The sequence below is a fragment of the Ictidomys tridecemlineatus genome, chromosome 1 (genome assembly GCF_052094955.1).
Source record: "Ictidomys tridecemlineatus isolate mIctTri1 chromosome 1, mIctTri1.hap1, whole genome shotgun sequence".
Classification (NCBI taxonomy): Eukaryota; Metazoa; Chordata; class Mammalia; order Rodentia; family Sciuridae; genus Ictidomys; species Ictidomys tridecemlineatus.
Window position 1 is genome coordinate 225900459 of NC_135477.1, and position 10320 is coordinate 225910778.

General features: G+C 36.3%; 1 pseudogene; it reads right to left on the reverse strand.

Annotated features, from left to right (window-relative positions):
• Positions 1 to 5534: 5534 nt before the first annotated feature.
• On the reverse strand, positions 5535 to 7647 carry LOC101955457 (baculoviral IAP repeat-containing protein 2-like; annotated as a pseudogene).
• Between the last annotated feature and the right edge of the window lie 2673 nt (positions 7648 to 10320).

Sequence of the window (10320 nt, forward strand, 5' to 3'; positions counted from 1 at the left end):
CTAAGCTTATCAATGGATTCTTGTTAGAGCCTCTGTTTCTTACAGTCACTGTTATAAAAATTAACAAATCATGGATTTATGAATGGTGGCAGTAGAAACTGGTAAGTCAGTGTAGACATCAAAAGAGAACTTTAGACCAACTTTTAGAAATGGATTATAGAACCAGGAAATTGGAGAGCAAATAGTCATTAAGGACACAGAGTCTCGATTTTCTTTCTTTTTTTTTTTTTGCTGGTGTTGGGGATCAAACCCAGGGCCTTGTGCATGGCCTCTACCAACTGAGCTATATCCCCAGACCCCAGAGTCTTGATCTTGAACAAATTAATATTTGAAACTTCAAACATTTCTTAGACTATCGTTTACAGTAATTTCTTTGACATATTTTTTCTTGGACATATTCAAATAAAGGTTGAATATCCAAGCCAAAGGAAGTACACAAAATAAAGAGAAAAGTGAACTGGTTAAAGAGAAAAAAGAGCAAGACTGAGCCTCTAATGACTGATCTAGGCAAGCACATTCTGAAAGTGTCAGGAATATACCCTTGGCATATGAATAAGCACTTGTAAACAGACACAAGTGCACACTCACTCACAGATTTTTGATGGTCAAACAATGCTTTCCCCAATTTAGTGGACCACGGAAACCCTTTTTTGCTAGAATACTTTTTGTGTGAGCAATAGTTGACAAAACAAACCTTGAAATTTAGACACCTGATTTTATTTTATGCTGACAATAAAATCCTTAAAGTAGCAACTCAGTTTTATGCATTCCAATGTTTGGTGTATTATAAAGATGCAAATAAAATTGGTCAACCCTCATTGTTTGACCCACTAAACTACTTATTGACTTTTGTAAATGAAAAAAAAAAGGGAAAAGGGAAAATATTATAAACTATGTGCTAAGCATGAGGGGGTTCAATGCAGATCTGTTTAACTCCAACCAGGAATACACTGTTGTTCTGCTCTAGGGATCAACATCTGCATGGGATATAAAGTGCCTAGAGTTCTTGGGCACAACTCCAAGAACCATTATGTGAATGATGAGACCCCTGAAGTTGGACCACATTTTTTCCTACCAAAAGCTGTGCGCTTCCTGCTCTCTTTTGGGGCAAGCGTGCTCTTGTTTCTCCCTCTTCTTTCAAGATGGCCTATCTCTAGTAGAAATAGGGCATAAGGGAATTACAGAAACCACGGAAAATTTAGTTCTGGGTAATGGAAACCTTAGAAGGCATTATCATTTTTAGGATACCTTATTTGAATTACTTGAAGATCTTGTAAAAATGCAGATTCTGATTTGGAAGGAATAGGGTGTGGCCTTAGATTATTTTTAATACACTCTGAAATGATGCTTATGCTGTTGATCTATGCACACATTTGAGTAGCAAAGCCTTAGAGTATATTGAAACCCAGAGGCAGAACTTTCCCTCCCATTTGAAATCTAGAATCTTTTGGAAACTTCTTAGGTAATAAATGAGACCATACTTTGCCTCCTGAGTTGCAGATTCCAGTAATGAGCTCAAATTGCTTTCTTGATGTTGTCACAAAACTTGATTATTCCAAAATTGTGAGGTGACAGAATCTCTTAGTTTTTACTAGGTTGTCATTGTGACTATGGAGTCTGGCTCTACAATAATGTAGAATTCTTGTGTTAAATATTAAAATAAACTTGGGCTGGCATTGTGGCTCAGCAATAGAGTTCTCGACTAGCATGGGTGCAACCCAGGTTCGGTTCTCAGCACCACATAAAAATAAAGGCATTGTGTTGTGTCCATTTACAAGAAAGTTTCTCTCTCTCTCTCTCTCTTAAAAAAAGATTAAAATTAACTTTGACAAAGAGGTATGAAGAGAAGGGTGGGGGAGGTGGGATTAGGAAATACAGTAGAATGAACTGGGCATAACTTTCCTATGTTCATATATGAATACACAGCCAGTGAAACTCTACATCACACACAATCATGAGAATGGGAGTTACACTCCATATATGTGTGATATGTCAAAATATACTCTACTGTCATGTATATATAAAAAGCACAAATTAAAAAAAGATTAAACTCATATAGATGAAGTTTTTGAAAAATTAACTTGATTGGTCACATTTCAAACTCAAAAATCAATTCAATGTCATTTGATCACCTATTATTTTGGATAGTAAGAATTCAAAAATGACCAAGGTATTTCTGTTCTTATGGGGGCCACTATCAGAGAGAGATAAAAGAAAAATAAGTAGATAATTATAAGACAGTTAAGTTAGTACAAAATAATATTGCTATGCTTAAAATAAAAAAAATGATTGCACAAAAAGAATGTACTGCTAATTATATGTGGAACAGTGTGGAGGACTTCAAAGGAGCAGAATGAGAGGACAAAATGATGGAGGAAATTATAGGCAACAGAACATAGTCAGCAATACAGGGAATAAAAACACAGCTGTATTTGGAACATCTTATGTCATGATATGTACATAAATTTTCAGCTTCTGATTGTGATAGGGGAAAGATGGTTAAAGTGAGTTTAGAGAGGTATTCCCTAAGATCCTATGTGAAAGGCTGTGATTTTTATGCTAAGGAATGTTAACTTTGTGCAATTGGCAAGATAAAGCCATTAGAAAACATTACAAGTGGACACAATCGCATGTGTATAATAGAAAGTAACCCTAGTGCAAGACACAGGGAAGAAAGTAGTAACTCTGGTATACAATATGAGGAAGAGACTGGAGTAATAGAAACCAGATTAAAAACAAAAAACAAAAAACTACTGTAATAAGGACCATGGGGACTGAACTAAGACAAAGAACATCAGCAGCATGGAGGTGAAGAAACAGATTATAATTCAGGAAATGAAGGTGTGAGGATGGCCTTAGGCCTGAACCTAAGCAACTCCATTTTAAACACTCCAGTTTGAAAATTCCAGTCTCATTAAGCACATCCAACAGAGCCCTATGGCCTCAGACAAGTCACTTCCCCTCATCCTGATAAATAGAGTGACGCCTCTGACAGGCTGTCCTTGCCTAATAAGAGGGAAAGGTGAGAAGATCAGGGTGGAGACCACCAGATTAGATAGTTTTGATCCCAAGGTAAATAATGTCATGGAGAAATCCAGTGGTAGCTTATAAGGATTGAAGGGGGGGGTCAAAAGCCCCAAAATTTAGTATAAATAATAGAGCTAATGAATAGGGATTCAGTTAGCTGAAACAAGGATGCACTGGAGCTGGAGGGCCTGATGAGGACCAGGACTGACACCCCATCACTTGTCATCGTTTTTCTGATCCTCTGAGTGAGTGAGTGTACATCTGCTGGAAGTAAAGCCCAAGCCTTCAGACTTTTGAACTAGCACACAGAGATTCTGTCATTAGCCTGTCATAATTAAGTGTGTTTGCAGTGCTTAGAATTAATCTAGAGTTGTTTGCTGTGAATTAATTAATCTAGAATTGTTTGCTATGAATTGATTATGTCTATTGCAATGCCCAGCATTAAGGATTGTCATTTTCTTGATTAAGAACCTATAGAATGAAATTATATTGAGTAATTTGAGTGAGTAAAGCATTGAACAGGGGCAGAAGCATGTGGACATTCTTTATTTCTCCCCCTCAACTCCATATGTAGCAATTTTGCCCCCTCACGATAGAAGGACTGTGTGCTAAAATGAGATATTCTGCTACTTGTTAGAAATGACATTATTCTTTAGAGCTGGCAGTGACTGTCAAGATTGGTTAATAGCGTTGGGTTCTCTGGGCACAACACATTTTATAAATATGCACTTGCTTTTAAATTTAGGTTTATTTATGTGTGTGTGTGACAAAGAGCACAAACACATTCGTTTAACTTTTCAGTCCTCCCTACATGGACACTGGTTGTACTAAGGGAAGTTCTTTGGTTCATAATGGTATGAGAATAAGCTGTGGGAAATGTACTTTATCTTGGGTGTTCTCTTAGGTCAAGGTTACCAGTCTGCAAGAATTCCTGTCATTTTTCTCTGCTGTGATTTTTTTTTTTATATATATACTGGGGAATGAACCCAGGGGGTCTTAACTGAAAGAACTAACAAGGCTCATCATCGGAGAAAATGCCCATTTATTGAGGAACAGCTCTGCATATTTATAGAGCTGGGGGTAGTTTGACAGTTATGACAGTTTAATGGTTGAAGGGTTTGACAGTTGGTATGGGGTACTTTCTGATTGGTGGGTCAGGATCATGTGTGCCAGCAGGGCTAGTCTGATTGGTGGGTAAGGATCATGTGAGCCAGTAGGGCTAGTCTGATTGGTGGGTAAGGATCATGTGATAGCAGGGCTAGTCTGATTGGTGGGTAAGGATCATGTGAGCCAGCAGGGCTCACCATTGGATGGCTCTTCTCGGGGGATGGGGAAGTTAGTCTTTGGAGCTGGGGCAACTCCCAACATTAACCACTGAGCCACATCCCCAGCACCTTCTATATTTTATTTAGAGACAGGGTCTCACTGAATTGCTGAGGCTGGCTTTGAACTCATGGACTTTCTGCCTCATCCTCCCAAGCTGCTGGGATTATAGGTATGTGCCACTGCTCCTGGCTGATATTTCTTGACCACTCAAGGGGCAGACCCATTCCTCACACATGTCCTTCTGTGTAGCCAGATATAGGGATATATGTTTCTCTTTTCCTGCCTTTTTCAACTTTTCAAGTTTATCCATGGTGATCAGTACCAAAAAAGTTTCTCTTTGTTTACCTCCTCAACAAAAAAGGCAGACACAGATGGAGCCATAGATTGAAGTTTATGTAAACTGAGTTTCATGGTATCTCCTTACAGAGTTGTTAATGCAGAAGTGTTAGATGACACGTTATCTACTTTTGGAGTCATTAATCTAGGGGTGTTAGATGACATGTTATCTCCTCTTGAAGTCATTACTCTAGAAGTGTTAGATTAATTTGATAGAAAAACCTTTGAAAATTTCAATATACATCATTATTCTATCATATCATTTGTTTGATTTAATAATCGACCCCTTTTTAGAAAGTGGTTTTGGTACACAGTTTGAACCTTTTAAAAAGGTACAAATTTAATGTATATAATCTGAGGAAGTTAAACATATTATGACAAAATCTAGGAAAAACAAAAAAAGTGCAATTTTTTGATGATACAATACTTATAAAGAATTTTATTGTTTCTCACAGGTTAAGGGAAATATTGTTTATCGGTAACAGAAAAATCCTTACTTAACAAAACAAGTGAAAAGCACCAAAGAATCTGTCAGCAACTCTGGTGAATTACAGTGTGACTAATTTACAGTTTTCAACTATACTGTAATGTAGTACACAAAGCTTTCATAAATACCAAATCCAGCAACTCCTGAAATGACCCATAACAAACACTGACACTACTCCTTTAATTCTTCCTGTGTTCACACTTAAATACTGATTTAGTTCATGAAAAACAAGTCTTCTTTTGCAACTAAATGGATTAAGATTAAATATACAATACTATCTCCTTTTGAAATAAGATTATTCATACCTAAATAAAATAGAACATAAATGTTACTAAATGAAGAACCAAACAATCCTTGTTTTAATTTTAGATGGCTTCCAATGTTCAACAACAGCTTAAAGGCTTTTTGGTAAAGACTAAAATATAGCCTATTCTTCTTTTATGAGATAAATATAGATTACCCTTGATTATGCCCCTGCAAATAGGAAATTTTCTTAGAGATGGGGCACTCTCCTGGCATATTACCAGATGACCACAAGGAATGAACACAATAGAAACTTCTTTGTCCATACACACCTTGCAGGTTCTTTCTTCTTGTAATCTCCTCAACTGTTCTTCTAGTGACAGACCTGGAATATCTTCTGTTGGAATATACTTCATATTCTTTTCCACAAATAAGTTCTCATATAATGTAGAGTCAATTTCCTTTAGACAGTTTTTGAAGATGTTGGCTGCAGCATTTCCTTTAACTAAAATGGTATCAATCAGTTCTCTTGCTTGTAAAGGTATCTGTGATTTTTGTTTAATAATATCATGTTCCTGTTTATTAATTACATTGGCCTTTAAAAGATTATCCAAGATAGGAAGGACACATGTCAACTGTTGAAAGAGAGCCATTCTATTCTTCCGTATTAATGACAAATCATCTGATGCCATTTCTTCAGCTTGTCTTTCCTTCTCCTCTTCTTTCATCTTCAGCATCAAGAAGTGCTGATACAATATCATTAACTTTTTTTTTAAATAATTCTCTCCAATGGTTAGGATTTTACTTTGAACTGTCTGTTTTACCAGACTTCTACTAAAACCCATTTCCAAAGCAGATTTAGCCACAGGTGTATTCATCATGATTGCATCTTCTGAAGAACTTTCTCCAGGTCCCAAATGAACAATTTGTTCAGCATTTTCTTCTCAGGAGTATCTGAGGTTGACAACAGCTCTTCAAGAATATGAGGATATCTAGCTTGAATCTCATCAACAAACTCTTGCCCTTTCATTCGTATCAAGAACTCACACCTTGGGGGCTGGGGATGTGGCTCAAGCGGTAGCGCGCTCGCCTAGCATGCGTGCGGCCCGGGTTCGATCCTCAGCAGCACCACATACCAACAAAGATGTTGTGTCCACCAAGAACTAAGAAAAAATAAATAAATGTTAAAATTCTCTCTCTCTCTCTCTCTCTGTCCCCCTCTCTCTCTCACTCTCTCTTTAAAAAAAAAAAAAAAAAAAAAAAAAAAAAAAAGAACTCACACCTTGGAAACCATTTGGCATGTTCTACCCATAGATCATCTCCAGATTCCCAGCATCTCAAGCCACCATCACAACAAAAGCATTTGACATCATCATTACGATCCACGTAATAAAAACCAGCACTTGCAAGCTGCTCAGGCTGAACTGGAACACTAGCTGGCCAGTACATAAATGTTCTCATTCAAGCTGTGTGTGTCTGCATGCTCAGATTTGAAACACTAAACCTCAGCATTTCTAGAGAATTTTCCCAAAACGGACAGTTGGGAAAATGTCTCCTGTGTTCTGACATAGCATCATCCTTTGGTTCCCAGTTACTTAGCTTCTCGCCACGGGCAAATCAAGCTACCCTATCTCCAGGTCCTACATAGTAAAAGCCAGCTCTCGCCAATTCCAATGGTGACAAAAAGGTTAAGGGCCACATATTATAAGTAAGAAATCTGCCTTCTTCAGTACTCATTGCATAACTATAGGGGTTAGTCCTCAATGGAGAGAAGTCTTCAACAGCTCTAGAATTAAGAGGATTTGGTGAAAGGCAGGAATAAGAATTGCTGAATGAGCCACTATGGTCCAAACTAGAAGATAATGAATGTACAACATGGTTTCTCATTGGAGAGGTATTCTTAGAAGTGGATTGCAGACTAGCTGAAAGCAAATTCTGAATAAAGCTGCAGCTAGGCTATAGCTCTTTATGCTTTTCAATAGGACTATCTCCTTGTTTCCAGTTATCCAACATCAGGCCACAACAGAAACATCTGACTTTGTCATTCACACCAGTGTAATAAAAACCAGCACGAGCAAGACTCCTTTCTGAAACAGGAACACTGATGGGGAAAGTTGAATATGTAGACATTCTGTAGAGCTCACATGAAAAATCATACTTCATTGTTTGTTGTCATTTGTCCAATTTGACAGGATTGTGCTGTCTTCCATTATACTCCTTATTTTTTGATGCAAGGGATCTTGGATAACTCTTTAAAGGTAGTTTTGTTCATGAATAGGAAGCAGTACTTTTTGATGGCTAAAACTTTCACATACAATTTCTTGTCACTTTTTACCACACACACACACACACACAAAAAAAAAATCAAAGACTTCTATTTAGTTGAACCTCCATACCCTTTTACTAGATTTATATTTCTCCTAAATTACCAAGATACTTTGGGATTCTATTAATACTTTTATGTAAACTACATGCTATTTGCTCACAATTTGGTATAATAACTGATTTAAAGGCCTGAAAAGAGTTTATACACTCCTAAAAGTATTAAAATTATTTTTCAAAGAAGTCTATATCCTTAAAATTCTAAGTAACTATAGAATATCTAAATTATGTTTTTTAATTTGCTTTTGGTTACAAGCTATAAAGCCTAGATATAAGGACAATTACTGATTATGCCACAAAAGTAAAGTTAAATTTAGGCTTTTTTTCCCTTTATAAGCGGTTTACTGTGACATCCAAAATAATCTCATCTTATTCTAGCAAATAAGTAATTACAATTTTCAAAAGGTCACGTTAGTTAAAACCTAGTTGCACACAATTTATCACAGAATTGACTTAAGTCGGTTATGTTAGCTTCAGCCAACAACTTTTGGGGAAGTCAACACCCAAAGCCTTATTTGTGTCCCTCCTCACCTGTTATATGAAATGTCAAATGAATATTGTTTAAAGCTCACTGTTAACTCTTCTACCTTTGACAAACATTATTTATTTTGTTTCTATTTCCTGCAGTATCATGTTGTCTTTCTTCCTAACTCTGCATATCTCTTTATTATACCTGGTCAACTGACGGTATTTTCTCCATTAAAATCAGCCATAAAATTTCCACAGCACACACTTCCTATATTGCATTAAAAATTTTAAATAAACTGACTTTAATTTAAGGACCATTCAGATATGGTATCAGTCAGGATAAATGAGGAATCAATTTATCAAGACAGCTCTTTTGTTATCACAAATGCCTAACACTACATTACCCAATAGAATTACTGTTTACACAGAATGTATCAGAATTTACTAGCTTTCTTTATGAAAACTCAATATATTAAAAATGTGATTCATACACAAAATTACACTCCATAAAATTCAAATTTTATCCCTTTATAAAGCTTTGCACTTTCCTTAATGAGAATCATTTCTGCAGGGGAAAAAAACGAGTAGGGAGGAACCCTTCAGGGTTGTACATCACAGTACCAGCACTGAAAGCACGAAAGCAGGGCCGCTGCTAGGAGGCATCCTCACATCAAGAAAGCAACTCAAAAGGTACAAATTTAATGTATATAATTTGAGGAAGTTAAACATATTATGACAAACCTAGGAAAAACAAAATGTTTATAATTTTTGGATATAAATATACAATCACATTATCCAAATCCAACAAATGTGTGTTGAATTCTTTTCATATATACTTCACTGAGATAGGTCCTATGAGTATCCAAAACAAGACAGCTGTTTATCTTTTAATATGGCCAAATAAATAAATACAATTTATTCAACTATTGGTATGATATTGAATGTCCAGTGAACATAAGCAGATCCATTAAGATCCAGTGAATGAATGACCTCTTGAAGAGGATCCCAGTGTAGATTGTTAGAGAGAAAGCTCTGTAGAGTTAGGAGCCTCCCCTCCTCTGCTTTGTTTTGTAATATTTTTGAAATCCTTTGTTATATGTCATACATTTTTCTCCATCATCTCAAAATATACTTTGAATAAGTACTCATGAGCTCCTATCTCACATCCCCTCTGTATCACTCAGTTTTTCTCTCAGCCGTTCCACTTCTTTGGGGATGCATTTTTGAATGCCCCATTTTGCACAATCCATGTCTTTTCCTCCATCAGAAAGCTTCACCTGTGTGACCTTCTTCAGACCCAGTCACTTTCCCAAACCAGGAGACTATCAGCCTCAGGAGAGTTACGGTTATTTGTGTTTGCCACCAACTTCCTAGCTCTTCATTCCAGGCTCTGCTTTTCATACATGCAATACACTACAATACCTGCTGCATCTATTTCTTAAAATACAAAATAAGCATTTAATTTTGACTGAATAACTTCTTAAAAACGTCAGGCCCTGTCCTGTCAGTTTTCTTGCAATAGCTTTATGTTGCACTCAAGATTACCTGGATGGTATACCTATGACTTTCAGAAGAAGTATCATTAAGTGATGACAGTGCATCAGGAGAAGCATTCTTGGTAGTTTTGTGAAATAATGATGTGGCTGATGATGGTAGACTTTCTTCCAGAATAAAAGTTGTGGCGTGTTATAAATGATAAAACCAGAGTAAATATTTTAAAATTTACTGGGCTTACCCAGTGAAAAGCAATAAAAGCAACTTGCTTCTTGGTCCTGTAACCAGACCAGAAATACATTTAAAAAATATTTTCCCTAAATAAACTGTAGCATTTTCAAAATGTCAATGTTGCTAAGTATTTCATGGTCTAAATATTTTCCTTCTTTGCTGTGAAATTATAGACTTATCTTCTTCTTTAGAATAACGATTAGCATAGTATTTCTTAAAGAACCTGGATTTTCCACCTTAAGCTGTATTTTTCTCTACAGAGCAAGTATTTTAAGCAAGTTTTTGAAATCAACTTCACAAGCCCTAGGAACTTTTTATTTGTATTC